General features: G+C 37.2%; 1 protein-coding gene across 7 annotated transcripts in view; it reads right to left on the bottom strand.

Annotated features, from left to right (window-relative positions):
- Rbcn-3B (WD repeat-containing protein Rbcn-3B) overlaps positions 1-23,800 on the bottom strand; it is a 717,321-nt gene that overhangs the window by 671,448 nt on the left and 22,073 nt on the right. For 2 of the 7 annotated variants that reach the window (XM_090405904.1, XM_090405896.1), the window contains exon 1: positions 2,343-2,548. The exons of 1 other annotated variant lie outside the window; for it this stretch is intronic. The gene's annotated coding sequence lies outside the window, so the exon portion shown is untranslated. 4 more of the 7 variants (XM_090405903.1, XM_090405901.1, XM_090405897.1 and 1 more) reach the window with 4 other exon arrangements.

A 23,800-nucleotide genomic window follows, 5' to 3' on the forward strand; every position in this document is an offset into this window, starting at 1 on the left:
TACATAACACCTTATCGAATGAAAGCACACTACAACTGTCTGTCTCCACCACTTAATCTATGAACTACGACTAACCACCATCCGCTGCTCACAACAATATTTTTTTTGCCTGTGAACTGCATGTATTCTCATGACTGATTTGTCTGTATGCAGGATGGAAAAAACCAAGTTTCAGGGAGGAAAAAACTCTGCAACCTCCATATGAGATCGGCTACCTCACCTTCAACTGAAGGAGACTATATAAAAATTTCTTTCATCATAATGAGAATCGAACTTAGGCCTTTTCCAATCAAATGGCAAAATGTACTCATTCTTCCAATTATGCTCAGAGGCAATTAAGTATTTAATTATCTTTTTGCATGACAGTATGACTGCTGTGATGAGTGTTTTGATTCCATTGAAGTATGATGTTAATAATAACAATAATTAACAAACATTGCTGCATTCAAGGGAACCATCTTCTGAAGAAATCAATTATTATAAAAGACTATATAAAATTATTATAAAAGGATTATGTATAATGAAATTATAATTTAAATTCTGGGATACTGAATATAATGAAATTGATGGCAATGGCTGATGGATAGGCATAAGAAGTGTGATATGAACAAGACATAATTGTGATTGTCTGTGAAAATACTAGTGGTGGTGGCAATAGATGGCGTTGGTGTGAATGCTGAAGGTTGGTGGAGACAGAGTTGTAGAGTAGGTGACCTCCCTCGATGAGTCTTTGTACTCCCTGGAGGTGTCACATAGTAATAATAATAGTAGTATTAATAAGCTGGTGAATAGAAAGGATTTTCACAGAGCAGAGGGAGCCAGAACAAGAGGATTAGAAGTTATATAAGAAGACTGCTCTTCAATCCCATTCTTGCATGTTTTATTTTTTTTGGCATGAAAGTATCAGGTGAGAAGAATGCATTACCTAAGAACACATAACCTAAGAACAGGCAGAAAGTTTTTTTTTTTTTTTTTTTTTTTTTTTAAAGTCTGTGGAAGTCTGATGAACCTCTGTAGCTCAGTTGGTTTGGAAGAACCTTTGGTTGGAAAGCCCTAAGCTAAAATCCTGCCTATGGCATGGCAAACCTTTATCAGGTGTTTTCAATCAAATGGTGAGTTAGCAAGTCTCATATGGAAAGGGAGGGCTTCCTCCCACAAACTTGGGTTTTTTTTGTCCCTCAAATCAGGCAAACCAGCCAGAAGAATCACTATTTAATATACAGATATATATGACACTTAGGGAATAAGGATTAACCAACCTATTCCATCAAATATGGTTTCAAACACCTGCATGGTGAAATGTGGATCTATGCACAAATGTAAATCATGATGGAAGGAAGTCTGATAATCAAGATAACATTCAGTTTAACTGAGACAATGCAAAAGAAAAATTGTGAATCAGGTCTGCCTTATGAAATGTGACAAACGACCCACCCTATCCACTATAATCATTGGAATAAGTAGTAATTTCAGTAAGACAGTAAACATTTCCAAGTCTGCCCTTTCTGTCCTGCCAAAAATTTCCCTAGCAATGAGGGTGCACCAATTTTTTTGCTAATCTCACTAAGAATCCAGCAATAAGAAATATTCTGATTTATTATTATGTGACACCTCGAAAGAGTCCAAAGACTCATCGTGGGTGGTGAACCACTCTACAACTCTCCGTCTCACTATTTAATCCACTAACTACAGCAAACCGCCACTCATCATCAATCTACACTAACGTCATTTACTGCCCACCACTAGTATTTTTTTGTCTGTAAATTGTTTGTGATCTCATGGCCAATTTGTCTGTACGCAGGACGAAAAACCTGCTACTTGCCATAACTCGCCTTTAATTAAAATTCTTCTAATTACGCTATGGAGGCGCTATTTATATTTTTTTTTTTTAAGTATTCTTTAATCCACACGTTTTTAAGTGTGTGATGTGACAATTTTAAAACAAACTGAACATTAAAAATTAAGCAGTCATAATTTAATATTTGTATCAATGTGAGACAGGCAAGTTAGAGTTAAAAGAGTAAGTAGTATTTCTCAGTAAAAATAGTTACTGAAAAGATACCCTAGTTAGACGTGGGTATTAAATTGATATAACATTGGAGGTATCAGGAATAATAATAATAATAATAATAATAATAATAATAACATTACTGCAACTCCGCCAAATCAAATATCTACCAAATATTTCTCCCATGTTTTCTGAAAATACTACCCGCAAAAATATGCCATGGCACAAGATGTTTTGAAAATTCCAAATTGGAAGCTGACATTGTGAGCGGGGAATAATCACCATTCCTTCAATTGGTTATAGAAATCTAACTTGTACTAAAACAACATATTACCACTTCAGCTTATCACACTTCCCCGACACAGTGACATAATTATGAACTCCCATTGACATGAACATGGTTCAAGTTCACAAACACATTCATCTCAAGAAAGAAAAATCCAAGTATGTACACAACTGAAACACAGTCTTGCGTTGTGCTATTTTACCATCGAAAATATAGATATAACATAATTTCTATAACTAATCAATAAACTTAACACAAACAGCTCAGCTGCTGATAATACACATCTCAGACAACTCTGCACTCAAATTTGACATTCAACGCCGCCGCTGGATGACACATTCAGGAAAATTAAAATTGAAAAGTTTTGATATAAAATCTGGCTCTAAACAGCGAAATGCAAATAACATCCAATAGAATCACCATATTTTTTATATTCACTTTATGGCTATATATTAAATTAAATTTCTTTTAAGAGATTAGAAATAGTTTGATATTAGCTACATATATATTTAATATTAAAAAAAAATAGCATCTACAAAGCTCAGTTGGTTACCACTTTCGTTGGAAAGACCTGGGTTCGAATCCGCCGGTGAAACGAAAAACCTATATCAGTGTTTCTCAACGTGGGGCGTACTCCCCACATGGAGAAAATTTTAATATTTTAGAGGGCAATTAGAAAATGTACATGTACATATTTATACATATTTATATTATACTTTTTCAGAACTTGGCTGACTGTTATGCTAGAGGGGGGGGGGGCATCAAAATCTTTGTGACGTTGAGGTGGGGCATCAAGATCTTTGAGACGTTGAGGTGGGGCATGATCCAAAAAAGGTTGAGAAACACTGTCCTATATCAAAACTTTTCAATTAAAGGTGAATTAGCCACTCTCATACGGCACTTGAGGGGTTTTCGTCCCACAAAACCGGCAACGTGAACAGACATAAAATAACCGCCCTTAGGGGATGCAGCAGATGGGTGGTAAGCCAGCTGCATTAATTGCCTAAAACTCCTAATTGGGGGACACAGTCCGTCTTGAACGGATGAGAATTGGACGGATGGAAACAAGAATGAAAAAGTTAAACTTGACCCTTATCTAGTTAAATCATGCTATATCTCAAAGATCTATTTCAACTTTAAATACTCACTCTTGTTAGCAGTATCGTTTTTCCCCTTTTAATCAGTGTCAGTCTCTTTTAATCTAACTAGAATCTCTAGAATTACATTTACCATGCCATATATGTGTGTGAAATGTATTCATCAAGAAAGTTAAAGAATATGTGGAAGGAAACTGAAACCGGAGAGAGAGATATATATTAAGTGTTTCAAAAGTGAGTGTCTGTTAGGTGACGAGAACGCAACAAATATCGATGATAAGATGGATAATGATGTTATTATTGTCGAACATGCGGTCGTGGAAATAGTGGAGAACGAAATGGACATGACATAAATAAAGAAATATCGGACTTAAATGTTATCCTTCATAGGACGAAGCGCAAAATTCAAAAATTGTAGAGGCGGAAAGAGATTAGCAGAGCTGAAAACATAAAGAAGTAGGTGATCCGAAGGAATAATAAAGACCCACCGAATATACAAGAAAAACAAGTTAAGGAGAAATTTATTTGTGGAGACTCAATAATTAGGGAGTACTTAACGAAAGTGTGACAAAATTGTGTTTCCCGGGCGCAGAAATTCACGATATCATCCATGCCATTCAGATACAAAAAGGTTAGTTGAAGGAAATGATTGTCTTAGTTGGTACAAAGATTTGAGAGGGGAGAAGAATTGTACGATCAAAGTTGTAAAGCAGTTGTTAGAAGAGGAAAAATTGAAGAGCAAGAAGGTGAAGACTGTCAATCTCCTGCCATGCTATGATAGAGATGAAAAGAGGAGGAGCTCATTGAAAGCCAATGAGTCTATACGTAGATTGTGAAAAAGGAATGATGTAGAATTTCAGGATCTGTGATCTCTGTTTGACGGAAAGAAGGATTTCTAAAATGCTGATAGACTGCATTTAAATGGTTTTGGTGTGGAGAGAGAGCTTTGCTCACTGAGCAAGCTGAAGTGCAAATTCAGGGAAACTTAAGCAATTAAGATGAAAGCAGGTGAGTTTGTGTGAAAGCACCCATGCGGCGAGTGAGTGTGAGAATGACCAAGTGAGGAATATAGTCTCTCAAACAAAAAAATATTGAATAGGATAGCTAATTCAGGAAGTAAAGGTGTGTGCGGGACTAAAGGGATAGTGCAGATATGTACAAACGCCAGAACTACCATGAACAAGAGGAAGGAATTTTTGGCGTTGGTTAGAGCAACTTAGCAAAACGTTATAGTCATTAGCGAGAATTGGCTAACAGCAGATGATGTAGTTAAAGGAATTGAATGTGTTGGATTTAGTATTTTCAGAGAAGACAGAGAATATAAAAGGGGTTGGAGTAGTGATGATGATGATAACAGATGAATTGCAGCCAAAAAGAATAGGAGACAGGCAGGAGGGTGGTTGTTCATTTGAAGCAATCTGTTGTGAGATTAAGGCCAGTAAGACAAATATACAATTGGTTGTTGCTATAGGCCAGGAGTTTCATAGATGAACTGAAAGACATGAATCGACAAATTAGTACAGGTTGAGTGATTATTATGGGGGCTTTTACTATGGAGATATAAACTGGAAGCAAAAAAGATCACATGGCAGGAAGAAAATAGAATTTCTACACCTGCTAAGAGATAATTACTTAAGGCAGTATGTAATGGAGGGGACTAGGAGTCGCAGAGAATTGGACTTGGTAATAGGACAGAAGAGCTATCCACAACCAACTTGACAACATTGCCTCCAATTGGTGAAAGTGATCATGCGATCTTGACTTGGGATATTGTAAAATATGAAGAATATTCTATCAAAAAGAGGTGGTTGTGGAACTACGTCAGGCGATTATGACATGCTTAGAAAGAAGCTTAATTTTGCACCATGGCATAAAACACATGCAGGGTAAGGATTTTACTAGTGCATGGGATAGCCAACGGTTATCTAGAGGAAGCAGTATAAAATTGTATAGCGAAGGTAAGTTGGGTTACTCAGGTAGGATGCATAAGATCATTAAGCATGAGCTGCAGAAGAAGAAAATGATGTGAGGGATAAATAAAGAAAAAGGTGACCATCAAACTCACGAAGAGTACAAGATTCAGGAAAGAAAGGTGACCAGCATAGCAAAGGAAGGCAAAATCAGACTATGAGATGAATCTAGCCAAGCAGGCAAAAGAAAATCCCAAAGAGTTATTTCGTTATGTGGCAAGTCAGAGGAAGAATGGCTATGGAAGGTTAAACTTAATAAATGATGATGGTCACGAGGAGAAAGAATCAGTAAAATAGTTGAGCTACTGGGTGAATTTGCAAGGATATATCATCCTAGTGAGGTCACTGCTTTAACATATATGACAGACATTAATGTTGGACCAAAGATAGTGGATAGTTCTTAAGATATTGCAGAATCTCAAAGTAAATACAGCTGTGGGATTATAAAGAATATCAGCTAGCGTTTTGCTTGAATCTGCAAGGGAACTGGCAATGCCTTTTCTAGGCTCTTTAATTGAAGTCTCAGCTCTGGTAGAGTTGCAAGGGAGTGGAAAGTGGACCAAATAATTCCTTTGCATAAGGGAGGTTCTAAGACTGCACTAATAAATTATGTGCCAATCAGTATATCAGGTGTGGTGGTAAAAGTACTAAAAATGGTCAAAAAGAGAGTTCAAGAATGGGTAGATAAAAATATGATACTGTTGTTGTTGTCTTGTCCTTTGAAGAGTCTTAGATGTTTCCGTGGTTGAAAACTTTTTAATATGATACTGTATGAGGTTCAACATGGCTTGGTGTAGGTTCGATCATGCCTTAGTAATTTACTAACTTTTATAATAGAGTAACAGCTGAATTGATTAAAGGAAATGGCTGCATTTCCTTTAACTTGCTGGATTTTGCAAAATCATCGTGAAGGCATTTCACAGAACACCACATGGAACACTGTTACACAAATTAGAACAAATGGGGATGGATATAACGCTCGTGACATAGATAAAAGGGTGGATATATATGTATGTGTGTGTGTGTGTGTGTGTGTGTGTGTGTGTGTGTGTGTGTGTGTGTGTGTGTGTGTGTGTGTGTGTGTGTGTGTGTGTGTGTGTGTGTGTGTGTGTGTGTGTGGAGGGGCACAATCGAGGCGAAAAAATAGGTGACAATGGTGTAAGGCAAGGTTCAGTGCTGGGAACTATTGCTATATAATTTGTACATAAATGATATAGGAAATAACCTGAAAGCAAATGTTCAGTTGTTTGCCGATGATGGGAAATTAGGTAAAGAAATCGTTAATCAAGGCGACATTGAGAGCTTGCAGAATAATTTAGATAGGCTGGCAGTATGGGAAAAATATAATTGATAATTTAAAGTTGTGCATTTTGGAAAAAATGGATTACAAGCCGTCTATAACATTATTGGCACTGTTCTCCAGGAAATAGTTGAAGCTAGAGATTTAGCGATGGCGGTATACAGAGTTAAGGTTTAGAGGACCTATAGCTACGGTAACAGATAAGATTATTATCATATATAAGATAAGATGGTAACAGATTTATCTATTGAAGAACACATTAAAAAGTATAGACAAGGAAGTTGTTATTCATCTCTACAAAGTGTTCAAATGCCAACATCTGGGTTACTCTGCTGAATTCTGTTCCCCCAGGTCTCCTTGAGGATGAGGAAGCGATGTGGAGGATTCTGCGTCGAGTGACCAAGATGGTGAGTGGCCCGTGCAATGTTTCCTATGAGGATAGTTTGCGGAAGTGTGGGTTGCAGAAGTTGGTTGATATGAGAAAAAGAGTGGATATGATAGAAACATTTAAGTTCAAATTATATAACCACACATTTATTCAACTGGAAGTTGAATAAATGTGTGGTTAGTAGGGATGTGAGGACTAGATTTTTTCTTGAAGAGTTGTGATTCAGTGGAATGGATTGCCAGAGTCAGTTATGAGCGCGCTGTCTGTTAATGGGTTCAAGGAGAGTTATGATAAATTGGTTGTCCCACGATGAGTGTTCGGACTCCATGGAGATTCCCGTATAATAATAATAATAATAATAATAATAATTATTATTATTATTATTATTATTATTATTTATGGTGCCATCTTCTCTTGAAGGTCAGCGACCATCTTGGCGAATAAAGTAGGTTATTGCATTGATCTGAGCAGTTGTGCGCTGCTCTTTCCTGTCCACGTCTTGATGCTGTCAAACCAAGATATTCTTTTTCTTCCTCCAGCTCCTATGCCATCAATTCTTCCTACCGAAATGGTTTGTGAAAGCTGATATTTGCCGTTTCTCATGATGTGGCCAAGATATGATGTTTTTCGTTTCTTGGTTGTTTCTATGAGATCTTTGGCTTTTCCAATAGATTTTATCGTTGGTTATTTTTTCTGTCCATGATGTCTTTAGCATTCGTCTATATAGCCACATCTCAAAGGCTTCAATTTTCTTGATGGTTGCCGTTTTAAATGTCCAAGTCTCACTTCATAGAGCAAAATGGATCAGCCATAACATTATAGCATTCTCCATGTGACTTCTATGTTTAGATCAGGGGTCGCCAAAGTTATTTGTCCGTCGACCTCTTCAAGAGTTTCATGACTTTTTATCGACCACCTATATTTTACTATTACGTAATTATAATAGAACAAGCAAAAAAAGACACTTATGTGAGTTTTTAGATTGTTTATTTTATAGTTACAGTGTTTATTGTATGCATAATATTGTATATCTTATTATATTGCTATTACTACTACTATTACTATCACTAGTAATATCACTGGTATTACTAGTTATGTTAATAAACTACTGGTATTAATATCACTGGTATTACTACCAGCGCTGCTCAACTCTTCAACATAGAGAAGTTTAGTTCGTGAATGAATAACGATTGAATTATAATATGTATGTTGATGAATTTTAGAACATTAACGCTCACTTGTATGTCGATGCGCAAAAATGAGACTGGGATCGAATACTTGTAAGTGTCAGTAAATAAGAACCACTCACGTGTTGCAATCTCGCTCCCACTGCGCCGGCCGGCAGGAACCACCAACATCCGTTTATTAGTAAATACGTAATTTTGGCCTACTTGATTGGCCTCAGTAACTATTTTCATGACCTTACTCCATCTTACAGGTCCATGAATAGGACCTGTAAGATGGAGGTACTAACCCCACAATTCACTGTTAATTGCGTTGTCATTACCTCCATGTCTTTTGTCATGGAGGTAATCCAAGTTAAACGAATTAAATATTACCCGTACAATGATGTCTTATATTTTTCTGGCGCCCCCTGAGCCCGAATCGATCCCTAACAATGTCATATCGACCCCAGATCTAAACCAGCGGTCGCCAAAGGGGATCGATATCGACCCCTTTGGCGACCACTGGTTTAGATCTTTATTGCAGAATAATGTTCTCATTTTCATGAAAGACTGCTACGCAACTTCAATCCTTGTCTTTATATCTATTTCAGAACCCACCTTTCATTAAGTCAGCAGCTAAAGTATTTATATCTTGATAGTTGATAGATAGTTTTTCCCATTGAGTGTCAGTTTCAGTACAGTAACGAGGATATGAAACGCCTGTGGCAATTGTCTAACTATCCCCCCCCCTCAAACCCAAAATGATAAAAATTTTCAAAAAATTTAAATGTAACAAATTAAATTTTACTAAATGCAACATGTTAAATACTTACTATTAACCCCATCAAAATGAGTTGCAGTGTGTTGCAGAATTTGTGTCTAAAGCGGCCATTGCCGAAATTTAAAAATACAATAAAAAATAGCGGACTTTTATATCTATTTGTTTATTTTTATTTTTTACATTTTTTACGTAAAAAAACAGAAAGAAAGAAAGAGATATAAAAGTCCGCTATTTTATACTTTTTTTTTTTTTTACGAGAGCCTGTGTAGCTCAGTCGATGTGGCGTTTGCACCCCATGGCGCTTGACTGCAAGAAGGAAGACTTTGTTTCGAATCTAGTCGTCGAGAAGAGGAAATTTTTCTAAGCCTTTTTTTCGACCGGTTCCCAAGTTAGTCGATATCTGGCACGTGCAAGCGGGTTTTTTCTCCCGAAAACTCTGGTTTTTCGTCTCGTCAACTCAAGAAATACGGCCGTAGAACCCACATTATTTCAAACATTAAATATATTGAGTTAGGGTTAGGGACTACGAGATGGCGGCACTTTGTGAGATGTCTCTCTTCACTGCGAGCCGCTTAATTAGTGATAGCCTTGGGCCAGCTATCTCTGATTCGCTGCCAGTGGAGATTGAACTGCCCACTCAGTCTGCAAAAGTTAGATAGGGCTAAACGGCCTCACCTACTCCCTATATACAGGAATAAAAAGGCGTTAGCTGATTTTTTTTTTTACGCTTTGCACCAAACCTAGTTGCGCGATGGCGGGCGCCTCTTTCGCCACGCCCTCGTTAGTTTCATTGATGAGGCTGGATGTTTGCTGATGACCATGTATTTCCTCTTATTTATGTTTATATTTATTCCCATTCTTTGGCTTTCTATTTATATTAATAATTTTATTAATAATAATAATTATTATAATATTTGTTATACATTATAAATTTATTAAATAAATTAAATTAAATTTACTTCAAATAATTAATCAGTTAAGTACAGGGAATTTTATGCAGATTGTCACAATCTTCGAAGTGGAGTTTCGTCATTTCTTTCTATTAATTTTTTTTTTCAGAAAAAACCCGAACCACTTAACGTATAGCAGTTGCATTTTCTCATATATCAATTTCACTAATTTAATATTTAAAAGAAAATAACAAAAATCAGCTAACGCCTTTTATTCCCATAAAGGAACAGACGAGGCCGTTTTAGCCCTATTTAACTTTTTGAGATTCAGGGGTTAGCTTACTGTCCACCGATAGCCAATCAGACGGGCTCAAGACTACCACTAATTATACAAGGCCTCAAGTGAAGAATGTTCGATGTGTACAGATGGGTACTCTTGAGATTGTCTGTAAAGAGATGGAGAGGAATAAAATTGACATCCTTGGAAGTACAGAGACCAGATGAAATGGAGGTCACTTCGAAAGTAAGGATGGTAAAATAGTTGTTTACTGAGCAGGTGACTCAGAGCATCATGGGGTTGCAGTGATACTGAACACAGTTCAGGCAAGAACCCTTCTTGGTTATAACCCCGTTAATGACAGTGTACTTTCTATTAGACTTAAGGTTCAGCCTACAATCTATCAACATATGGACACCACACGGATTTGCCGATGAACAGTAAGGAATTCTATGAAAAGTTACAGACTGTTTTGAACTGCCTGCCAAGTAGAGACATACTTTACATCTTAGGGGGACTTAAATGCAAAAGTGAGAAAGAGTATGAGAATCAAGCCAGAGTGTGGTATATTTGGTCTTGGTGAACGTAACATCCGTGGTGAAAGACTATTGGATTTGCCCATGCTATCAGATTAGTTATTACCAATACCTGCTTTCAGAAACACCCATGACAGACTTATACTTGGATATCTTACATTGATAGGTCAAGGAACCAGATTGATTAAATCCTGGCTCTCCAGTGGTGGAAGACAAGAATCTTTCAGGTACATACTTGTCCTGGAGCAGACTGTGGTATCATCACCTAGTAAGAGCCAAAGTAAGACTAAGACTTCGAAAACTTCCAAGTCAGGCACATCCCACTAGATTGGATGTTAACGAAATTCCAGATTGGATTCCAGAAGGGAAGTGAGAAGCAGGTTGCAGATTTTTGCATGCAGAGTTGGAATGATTGGAATACCTTATCTGTGAGTGTGTTTGCAGAGAATTTGAGTTTGTTTAATGTGCGGTATCATGAGCTGTGTGTATGTCAAAAGGACCTCCTCGATGAGTCTTTGACTCCATGGGAATAATAATAATAATAATAATAATAATAATAATAATAAAGTTTCCGGGAGAAAAATTCCCCTTGCCCGTGCCAGAGCTGGACTAACTCGGGAATCGGTCGATAAACAATAGCAAAAGTTGCTTTAGTCGATGACTAGAATAGAACTTACAACGCCTTTCTTTCTTCGGAACGGTACACAGCACTTCCAGCGAGCTACACAGGACCTCTTTTAATAATTTAAACAATTCTCTTTTAGCATTCTGTGATACAGTTTGCAACTTCCAGTAATTAATATATGCATTCTTCTGTCATCTCATAAGTTATAGGATACCCACGTTTACTCTTCTTATGAAATTATTTTTTCCAGCTATTGATATTAACACTTAATTCTAAAAATAAAACCACACCAAGTGAGAAGACAAGTCTCATAGATCGATTTATGGTGGATACTCTTCTATGCATGATACAAAAAAACAGTACCAGGGTCGTCTGCATATAATTTTTTGCAGAAAGAAAGTTTGGTGCCACACATCACACCTGAATGGCACGGCGAAGGAAACAACGACCACATATTCTAAATTGATGACATGTTGCTACCCTTTCAAGCGGACTACGAAAGCAACTCCGGCTAGCTTTCACCGGCGAGCCCCTAACGGTATAGTTGCAATGATTACTTCAGTTATAGTCCCACATAAAGAACCTAATTGTGAAGGTTTTTCACAATTAGGTTCTTTAGGCAGAGGGTTAAGGATGTTGCACTCTGCCACTCCATATAACCTGTAGCCATAGAGATAATCGGCCAATATGTGCAGCGATGGAGTTTGGCTCGTCAGGTCAGAGCTGCCACGGATTCGGACATTAGAAGGCTCACTTTAATTTGATATTTCAGCAAATGCACGAATCTGCACACTATCACATATAGTTAACATAATAACCTGCCTTATCCTCCCTGCTGAGAATATTCTAACAGAAAATCTATAGCTTAAAGCAGACCACATTCGTAACTTCTCATTGTAGAGTTATTGCATTCGTCCCCTTCAAGGTAACCAACCCGATCCAACGAGTCCACCATCGCTAGAGAATCATACAAGACGGTTTCCAACAGTTGCTGAGCTGGGATAGGGTGTAGTTTTTCAGGAGTACACCACCTCTTCGCAGGTCTAATGATGTCACCAAATCATAGTTTCGGTTCTAGGTGAACAAAAAAAAAAAGTTATAATTCTGAGAATAATCATAGTCATAGCCACGAGATAGAATAGAATAACAGCTATAGAATAACACAAATCTATCTATGGATACTCGAGAGATTTCACATAATAGTTACTGACTGACTAACAAATACTTTCTATTTTTGCTCTATATTCAGAAAGAAGTATAAGAATTTAATTATATACTATGCGTAGATATGGAAATATGATTACCACCGTTTTCATATTTAATTTTAACCTTACTCAAATTTTGAATTTAAGTTTAACTCCAGAAAACACGCAGAAATAAACTAAAATTAAATTGAAATAAAGTTACATCTAAATGTTATTGAAATTAGTAAATTGTGCGTTAGTAAATTAGTAAATTTTTAGCAGAGAATTTTGGTATAATCAGATTGATATACAGCAATCTTAAAAATAAATATCGCAACTTATCTATCATTGTGATGAATCTTGTATTTAGTAAATCGAGATGAAAGCGCAATTAGAAATATCATTCTTCTCCCAGTTGCTCTAGCATATCGATTTACTAAATACGAAATTCATCACAATGACAAATAAGTTACGATATTTAAAATATTTCTAAAATTGGAAAAGGCCTAAGTTTGATTCTCGTCGTGACGAAAGCAATCTTTATATGGAAAATTTTCAATTGAAAGTGAGTTAGCCGATCTCATATGGAGGAAGCACAGTTTTTTCCTCCAGGAAACGCGGATGTTTCATACCGCATACAGAAAAATCGTTCTTCAGAACACGCGCACTTTACAAACAGAAATACTAGTAGTTGTGGCCAGTAGAGATGCGTTAGTGTAGATAATGATAGTAGTGGTGGTTCGGTAGAGTAAGTGGATTAAGTGGCGGAGACGGAGGGTTGTTGAGTAGGTGCCCTCCCCCTCAATGAGTCTTTGGACTCCTCGGAGGTGTCACAAAATAATAATAATAATAATAATACAATAAATAATAATGTCGTATAACGTTGATTATATAGTTTTTAGACACAATACTGCATAATTTTTTTAAGAAAGAAGAAGAAGATTCTTTATTTCATTTTTGTTGCACTGATTATACACAAATAAAGAGGGAAAGAAGAAATCGTGTTTTGTTTGTTTTTTCCTGCCGCCGTTAGTATTTAATAACAAATTTCATGTCCGAAATCTGTAGACTTGGAGACATTCTTATATTTCTTCAATAAAAATTAATATTTGATAACTGCTTTCCTATATATCTCATAATGCAGATTTAAACAGTAAACAAACTTTAAAATGAAATGATATCATTGAAATTGAGTTTGTCAAGTGAAAGTACATGATATATGTTTTATGAAAACATCCTACTCCTAGTAATTTAGCATATTTATATATTTATTATACACAACATTATCAAAAGTAAGATGAAATGAAGTAGAATCTTTCTTTCTAGGTAATAAGACAGGACTGTGTTTTGGAAGCAGTCAGGACCGTACTTATGCACAGACGTACAAGGCTCTAGCTGGGGCCCCTGAAAAATTAGGACCAATTAAGGGCTCCCAAACAATGAATGCCCCAGGAGCACTGTGGCGCCTCGGATCCCCGCCTGCCTCGGGTAAAGTGTAAGTACGGCCCTGGTAGGAGTGCTAGTGTAAAGACTGATCAAAAATATCCAGGTGAGAATTTTATCATCTGCTATTTTAAAGCAACTGCAAATTACCTTGAGTTATTTCTTTTCAAAGTATTACTCTTAATTGTTGGAAGTAATTCTTCCATGTTAAATGCATCTCTGGTAGGCCTGTTTAGGAATGATTTGAAACTTTCATGTTTTATTTGTATATCCATAGCATCTCGATATAATTTACATTATATCAAGATGCTATGGATGTATTGTTCAGCCTGAGGAAGAGAAAGGAGTGGCTGACTGCCAATTCTAATAAGTAAGGTATGTGAACAATCACAAAAATTTTGCACTGAATTAAAAGTCCTAATGTTCAAGGACACTTGACATGGCACAGTGTCATGGTACAGACACCAGGTGTCAGAAAGTCATTACTGATAAACTACATTTTAAAGACATCAAGGAATTATTCTTGAAACAATCTGATTCATGGTGTAGCATTCAAGAAAAGAATTCCTGATACACCAATCCTTTGTATCGGAGAAAGTGATCACCATTACCTTGAAATTTGAGAACTCAAATGCTTTGGATTAACAGCATTTTTTTCCAAATGCTTATTGCAACATTTCGTATGCTTTTGTAACCATCTTAGCATTTTCACAAGTTCACAGATGAATTGATGTGCACATTTTGTGCCTACAGTGTATCTATTTCACAGTGCAACAGTGTAAAAAAATAAACTGTACATACACTTTAAATCCGTTCACTTATAACTGAGACAAGCTGGCAACTTTTATTTTCAGGAGAGTACTATCAGGAAATATTGCCAAATAACTTACATTGTTCTCACTCCAATATCTATAATTTTTTTTAAAAAAACTGGCCCAAGATAACTTTGATCAGCTTTCATATATTCATAATAAAGGATAAAGTCTAGCAACCCCGGGTTTTTCGTCCCGTAAACTGAAGAAAATCGACCGTAGAACCCACATTATTTCAGACATTAAAAAGACGAGTATTAGGGTTAGGGACCACGAGATGGCGGCACTTGTTGAGCCGCCAATCTTCACTGCGTGCCGCTTAATTAGTGATAGCCTTGGGCCAGCTATCGCTGATTGGGTACCAGTGGAGATTGAACTGCCCACTCAGTCTCCAAAAGTTAGACAGGGCTAAACGGTCACGCCTACTCCCTATATACGGGAATAAAAAGGCGTTAGCTGATTTTTTGTTGTTAATTAATGTCAACTTTTCCTATAAATAATAATAATAATTTTTTCACAATGACAAGGTTTAGTATATATAGATATATATATAATGCAGAGTATTTATGTATCTGTAAATGAAATATTTTCTGTTCAGTACAAAGATTCAGTACAAAATGCAGAGTACTTAATTCTTTATAAATATAAAAAAAAAAAAAATTCAGCTAACGCCTTTTTATTCCCGTATCGGGACTAGGCGAGGCCATTTAGCCCTATCATATTTATATAAAAAAACATTAATTAAATATTTATCAACCGTATTTACATGTGGATTGGAATGTGTATACAATTCACTATACAATGCTGTAATACAACTCAGACTTCAATAGTAATAATAATAACGGAATGATTTAGATTAATATGCATAGTTTTTCTCCTTTGGTCAATATTTTTTATAGATTTTGTATTTAATACAGATATTTTACCTCTCTACAAAAATTCAGTATACAAGTTACTGAGTACATTCTTTTTGATACAATTGTTTGTTTGTTTGTTTGTTTGTTTGGGTGGTATTTCTGCTTTCTTCCTCGAAGCTTCTGCAGAGCTAATCTGAGGAACATAATAGTTCTATTGCTAGAAACCTGTGCGCGTGTGATTTCACGAGTGCGCCAATATCTGACAGCAGAGCTAAAAGAGTCAGGCAAATTATAGCTGAGGTTACTGTTTATATGAAGAGGGTCCATGACAATCTCTTTAGACTCGATTATACGGCGTTCTACCTCGTCGTGGCATATCTGTAGGTTTGAAGTTGTTGTCCAGTTTATCTCATGTTGGCGGCCTTCATTATTTATGTTAACCGAAAACATGGCTTGAGAGGGCACTAGCTCTAGTTCTTTTGTAAGCGATGTCTCTTTGGTGTTCCTCGAGACGTAGGAGGATGGACTTTTCCGTTTGGCCATAGTGTGGTTTCCCGCAATCACATGTGATTTTCTACACACCTGGGAATTCTAGATGGTTGTGAGCTTGTTTGTGATTGCTTAAACTTGATCTTAGTTTGGGAAGAGTGGAGAAGAACCCTTCCCAAACTTTTTTTATGTTAAACTTTCTTAAAATTCTACTCAGTTTCTTGGAGAGCGTGCTGATGTATGGCAAGCAGACATAGCCTTTGGGGTGTTCCTGTATTTCTACGTTGTTTAGTTGACGGTCATCCTGCGTTACTACGTTGTTTATGTTGACAGTGGTATAGTTGTTTATTGATACTTTTTGAAGAGTAGCCATTGTTTTTGAAAGTCCTTTTAAGATAATGTTGTAGCTCATTTTTTAGTTTCTCTTCATCTGACAGTACAGATCTGGCACGATGCACTAGAGTTGAGATGATACCCATCTTCTGTGCAGGATAGTGATGTGAGGACGCATGCAGGTATCTGTTTGTGTGTGTATGTTTTCTAAAGATGGAGATTTTTATGGACTCAATAATGCGAAACCTCCTTCTGATAATATCCCCCCCCCCCTACTGAAAGGCTTGCAATCAAAAATCTAAAGAAAAATAAAGACGTCGTAATCTTACAAGCTGACAAGGGGAATGCAACTGCAGTTCTAAATAAAACAGACTACTGGGAAAAAAATCTTAACATTGTTAGAGTCGTATACTTATTCGGAAATTGATAGAGACCCAACGAGAGAAATACACAACAAAACTAATAACCTTCTACAAACAGCCACAGAACTTCTAAGAAACACACGCCTTTCTATTCGTTCATTACATCCACTCATTCCTGGATTATATGGTCTCCAAAGTGTATACAAAGAAAACTACCCACTAAGACCTATAGTAGATAGCATTGACTCACCCACCTATAGGTTATCAAAATATCTGGCATCATCCTTAAAAGCTTTTGCAGGAAAATCTTCTTCTCATATAAAAACTCAACAGACTTTGTCTCTAAAATTAAGAATATGGAACTCAGGTCTTCTGACATCATGGTGAGCTTTGACGTAGTAGCCTTCTTTACAAACATTCCGACGCAAGCAGTTTTCCATATTTTAAGTAACAAGATTTGAAAGAAGATGTTTTCTCTGTTATCACATTGTGTTAACTCTGGCTACTTTGAATTTGAAGGTAAACCTTTACAAACAGGAGAAAAGATTAGCAATGGGCAGCTCCCTCTCTTCAATATTAGCGAATATCTTTTTTGAAGACTTTGAATAAAAGGCAATCTCCTCTTCTACTTTTAAGACAAAACTTTGGCTTAGATATGTGGATGACATATTCCTCATCTGGGAACACGGTATTGAAAATCTTCAAACTTTTCTCAATCACTTAAACAACTTCCATCAAAACATCAAAATAACCATGGTGATGGAAGAAAATGGATCTCTATGTTTTCTGTACGTTAAACATACTAAAACACCTGGGCCCATAAAAATCTCCATCTTTAGCAAAATACACACACAGACAGATACCTGCATGCTTCCTCACATCACTATCCGACACAGAAGATGGGCATCATCTCAACTCTAGTGCATCGTGCCAGATCTGTACTGTCAGATGAAGAGGAACTAAAAAATGAACTACAACATCTTAAAAGGACTTTCAAAAACAATGGCTACTATTCAAAAAGTATCAATAAACACTATACCACCGTCAACAAAAATAACGTGGTAACGCAGGATGACCGTCAACTAAACAACGTAGAAATAGAGGACCACCCCAAAGGCTATATCTGCTTGCCATACATCAGCACGCTCTCCAAGAAACTGAGTAGAATTTTAAGAAAGTTTAACATAAAAAAAGTCTGGGAAGGGTTCTTCTCCACTCTTCCCAAACTGAGATCAAGTTTAAGCAATCACAAACAAGCTCACAACCGTTTACAATTCCCAGGTGTGTAGAAAATCACATGTGACTGCGGGAAACCACACTATGGTCAAACGGAAAAGGTCATCCTCCTACGTCTCGAGGAACACCAAAGAGACATCGCTTACAAAAGAACTAGAGCTAGTGCCCTCTCAAGCCATGTCCTGTTTTCGGTTAACCCAAATAATGAAGGCCGCCAACATGAGATAAACTGGACAACAACTTCAAATCTGCACATATGCTACGACGAGGTAGAACGCCGTATAATCGAGTCTAAAGAGATTGTCATGGACCCTCTTCATATAAACAGTAACCTCAGCTATAATTTGCCTGACTCTTTTAGCTCTACTGTCAGATATTGACGTACATGTTTCTAGCAATAGAACTTTAACACAGACTGTAGCCCCAGTTGAAATAGTCGATTTTATAATTTTTGGTTTTATAGTGATTCAATGTTTCTTTACAGTGTTTTTTATTAACTTTCTATTTTCTATTACGCCTGAAGAAGTCGGCCAACTCGATGAAAGATGTTGTGTATTTCAATAAATTTCATTATATATTCTAATTCTCGGATCTCTGTTAGTATATAGAAAGCATGAATATATATATGTGTGTGTGTGTGTGGTTTTAGGATCAGTACTTTGTGTACAGAAGGTTAGATGTCGGGTAGTGAGATATTTAATTTCTATGGTTAGGGTATGGGGGCTTTTGAATATTATTAGCTTTCTTTTTTCAGGGTTTATATATATATGCCGTTTTCAGTTAGCCGGTTAGTGATTTGATTTATGTCGTGTTGCGTATTTGTATAAGCGATATATGCGTTGTTGTGAATGGATACTATGGCCGTGTCGTTCTACCTATTGGAAGATTTTACTTTTTAGAGAAAGATGGCAAATGTCGTGTGTGTATATATACTGAACAGAATGAGAGATAGAACAGCTCCTTGGGGGAATTCACAGGTTACTGGTACCTCTTTACTGTGCGCTGATCCTATACGTGTGATGTGCTTTCTTGAACCACTGGAGTAGATGACTTCCAATTCCGATAGTTAGTTTGTTCAACAAGGTTGTGTTATTGTGTCAAATGCTTTTGTTAAGTCAATAAAAATGACTAGTACTATTCTGTTTTTATCTAATGCAGCGTTTATTAAGTCTGTGAAATCTTCCAGGAGCAGGGCCGGTATTATCATTAGGTGAACCTAAGCAATCGCCTAGGAGCGCTAAGACTTCGGGTTGCCAGATTTTGCTACATCTTATATCATATATGTGATATATGTATAGATAGTAATCATATATGTATACAAATGTATTGGTTTTGATTAATAATTTTTTTAATGTTCATAATGATATTATTTTTATAATCCACATGTGTAGGTGTACGTGTGCTTGTGTCAATATGACAAATTATATATAGAGAGACAATGTGTAGGGGTACCTACATTTTCTTTGCCTAGGGGTGATTTTAACATTTTAACTATGGTAACATTGATTGGAAGGAGGAGAGGACACATGGGAGGAAGGACTTAAATTTTATGCAGTTATTAAGGGATAACTATCTGAGACCGCAGCAATGGAATATACTAGGGGGTTCGAGAGTGCTCGACCTAGTAATTCCATCTGAGAATTTGACTGTATTGAATATGACCACGTTGCCACCAATTGGTGAGAGTGATCATAAGGTCTTGACCTGGGAGGTGGCTAAATGCGTGGAATTTTCAATTAAGACAGGGTACATGTGGAATTTCCAGGCTGGTAAGTATGACAAGCTCAGGAGATTGCTTGGTTCGGTGTCATGGCATGTAAAATTTCAAGGGCTGGAGGTTGATAGTGCATGGGAAGCGGTAAAGGAGCGTTTGAAGGAGGTAATGGCTGATTGTATATATACCTAGAGTCCGGATAATAAATCAAGTAGGGGTTAAATGGATGAATAACACCATTAAGTTCGAGCTGCATAAAAAAAAAGAAACAACTGTGGAGGGAATTTAAGGAGAAATGTGACCTGCAGGCACACGAACAGTATAAAGCACAGGCCAGAAGGGTAATAGTGCATGGGAAGCGGTAAAGGAGCGTTTGAAGGAGGTAATGGCTGATTGTATATATACCTAGAGTCCGGATAATAAATCAAGTAGGGGTTAAATGGATGAATAACACCATTAAGTTCGAGCTGCATAAAAAAAAAGAAACAACTGTGGAGGGAATTTAAGGAGAAATGTGACCTGCAGGCACACGAACAGTATAAAGCACAGGCCAGAAGGGTAACGATTGTAGTAAGAAAAGCAAAAGTGGATTATGAAACGAAATTAGCCATGCAAGCTAAAGAGAATCCCAAACAGTTTTTTCGATATGCTGCAAGTAAAAGGGAAAATGTATACGGCAGAATGATTTTAAGGAATGCCAATGGTAGGGAGGTAAATGAATCAGTTGATATAGTGGAATTACTGAGCAAGCACTTTGAAAGATTATATCAACCAGGTGGTGATATTGCAGGAATGAAGGAACCAATAGCTATATGGGAATTGAGGTGAATGAAATGGAGGTGAATAGTATATTACAAAACTTTAATGTGAATACATCTGTGTGATTGGATGGTATACCAGCTCGCGTCTTACGTGAAGCGGCTAAAGAATTTTCAGTGCCCTTGACCATTTTGTTTAATTTGAGTTAGTCCCGAGGGGGTGGAGAGAGGGGAAAATAGTTCCACTGCATAAAGGAGATTCCAAAACTGCTGTTGCAAATTACCGACCGATCAGCATATCAGGAGTCGTTGGCAAGGTTTTGGAGAAAGTAGCCAAGTGAAAAATACAGGAATGGATAGACGAAAATGGGATACTGTATGGGGGACAGCATGGTTTTGTGAAGGGTAGATCATGCCTCACTAACTTGCTCACGTTTTATAACACAGTTATGGCTGAAGTGGATAAGGGTAACGGGTATACAGTGATACTGGTGGACCTTGCAAAGGACTTTAACAAGATACCACATGGAATTCTAATCAGCCAACTGCAGCATATGGGGTTGGATATAGGGTTGGTGAGATGGATAGGATGGTGGTTGATGGAAAGATAGCAGAGAGTAGTTTATTCCGGGGAAGAGTCCAAAAGACGACCTGTGACTAGTGGTGTGCCACAGGGTTCTGTTCTTGGACCACTGCTATTTAATTTGTTCATTAACGATATAGGAAAGGATCTGAGAGGAACTGCTCATTTGTTTGCTGATGATACAAAGTTGGATAGAGCAACAGTGAATGCACATGATGTCAAAATTTTGCAGGATGGTTTGGATAGATTGGAAGACTGGGCTAAGGAGAATGGATGTCAATTTAATGTGGCAAAGTGTAAGGTTATGCATTTTGGGGTAAAATGATTAGCAGCAGTATACCACATTGGTGGAACTGTACTCCAAGAGATTGACGAGGCCAGGGATTTGGGAGTGTTGGTGGATAGGGAGTTGACGTTTAGGGGACACATTGCAAAAGTGGCTAAATCAGCTCATCAAATCACTTGGTTACTGAAGAATACTTTGACGAGCAGAGACAAGCAAGTTATTGTTCCTCTGTATCGACCCTTGATAAGACCCCATCTTGACTACTGTGTCCAGATCTGGGCCTCAGGGTTTCTTCTTGATGGGGAGGAGGTGGAGAGGATCCAAAGGCAAGTGACCAAGAATGTAGCAGGTCTATGGAATAAACCTTATGAGAACAGGTTGCAGAAATTGGTTGATAGGTGGAAAAGGGATGATATGATTGAGACCTTCAAATTACTGAAGGGTTTTTATAAGATTAATTCAGAGAATATTTTTCAGAACAGGACTGGTGGTGGGAGGACTAGGGCCATCCATGGAAACTGGGAAAGAGTGTGGTTAGCAAAGGTGTTAGAACTAGTTTTTTTACTTGGAGAGTGGTGAATGAGTGGAGTAAGTTACCATAGTCTGTTGTGGGTGCCATGACTGTGAATGAGTTCAAGGCAAAGTATGATAGATACTGCATGGATGTTGAATAGTGGATCTTAACCTGATGTTTAGGGCCTCGCTCGATGAGTCTAAGGGCTCCTTGGAGTTTCCAATAATAATAATAATAATAATAATAATCTGTATAGCTCAGTAGAAGTGGTTTGCACTCTACAGCGCTTGACTGCACGAAGAAAGGATTTGGTGGTTCAAATCTAGTCGCCGACTAGAAGAAATTTTTCTAAGCCTTTTTTCGGCCGGCTCCCGAGTAAGTCGATCTCTGGCACGGGCTAGCGGGTTTTTTCTCCCGTAAACTCGGGTTTTTCATCCCGTAAACTCAAGAAAATCGACCGTAGAACCCACACTATTTTCACACATTAAAAATATTGTGTTAGGGTTAGAGACCACGAGATGGCGGCACTAGCTTGCCGCCTTCTTCACTGCATACCGATGAATCAGTGAGAGCCTTGGGCCAGCTATCTCTCTGATTGGCTACCAGTGGAGATTGAACTGCCCACTCAGTCTCCAAAAGTTAGATAGGGTAAACGGCCCCGCCTACTCCCTATACGGGAACAACATAGGCGTTAGTTGATTTTTTTTTATAATTTATTTTTTGAAAGCCATATTGTGTTTTTGGGAAGATTTGGGATTTTTCAATGTGTGTGAAGAGTTTGCAATACACAATGCGCTCCATGATTTGGTTGGTTACAGGCAATGTGATGATGGGTCTGTAATTACTTATAATGTTTCTTTTTGAATGTTTATGTTGGGAGTGATTAATGCAGTCTTTAGTGTTTCGGGCATGTGTCCCGTATTGAAGATTTCATTTAACAGTTTTAGTATAACTGGACATAAGTTAGTTGAGTGTTTACCGATTGTCTTTTGGTCTGATTCCCTCTATTCCTGGTCCTTTGTTAAGGTTACTTTGTTGAATTACAAGTGACGGTTCTTCTTTTGTTAATGTGGGGAACCACATGACTGGGTTGGCCATGGTCCTAGTAGAGAATAATACTTTGTATGCGGAGAGACTGTTTGAGAGTTTTGGACTTGCAAGCAAAGTTTTGTTTTGTTGTTTCTGAGGCAGTGGTTTTGTGTGTATTGTTCAGCAATTTATTGATCAGGTGCCAGGTTTCCTTTATGTCGTTCTGAGCTGTTGTTAATTTGTTTTTATAATAGTTCTTTTTACACTTCTAATCTGTGTTGTTAAGAGATTCCGTTTTCTGCTATATTCATCTTGTAAAACGGTATTGTCATGCGACTTCTTAAGTTGTTTCCATAGGTCATATTTTCTTTGTATATCTGTTAATATGTTGTCTGTTATCCATGAATTCTGTTTAGTTTAGGAAAGTATTTTTTACTTTTGTTAATGCTTTGCTATATATTTTATTAAATGCAAGTTTAAGATTATTATATACAGCGTCTGCAGAGTCTAAAGATGCTATCTGCATCCAGTATGTTTTTCTGATTTCGTCATTTAGTATTGTTTCGTTTAGGAATGCTATAATACTGTTCTGTTGTCTCAGATTTTAAGGGTACTGGTTTCAGTTTGTAACTATAATGCAGTGACATAATGGTCTGTCAGTTTTCACGTTATGACAGCTGCTGTATAGCTGTTTGGAGGGGGCCCGTATATTTATGTGGTCAATACAGGATGAAATGACTGTATTTTCGACTATCTCTTCTCGTGTATGAGACTGTATCGATTGGGTTATGTTATATGCTGGTAAGAGGTTTAGGTATTGTGCTGTGCTGTTATTTATGTTCCTAATGTTTATATTCATGTCACTTATTATTATCA

This window comes from Typopeltis vanoorti, chromosome 15 (assembly GCF_054136105.1).
Source record: "Typopeltis vanoorti isolate ZY-2024b chromosome 15, IOZ_Tvanoo_1.0, whole genome shotgun sequence".
Lineage (NCBI taxonomy): Eukaryota > Metazoa > Arthropoda > Arachnida > Uropygi > Thelyphonidae > Typopeltis > Typopeltis vanoorti.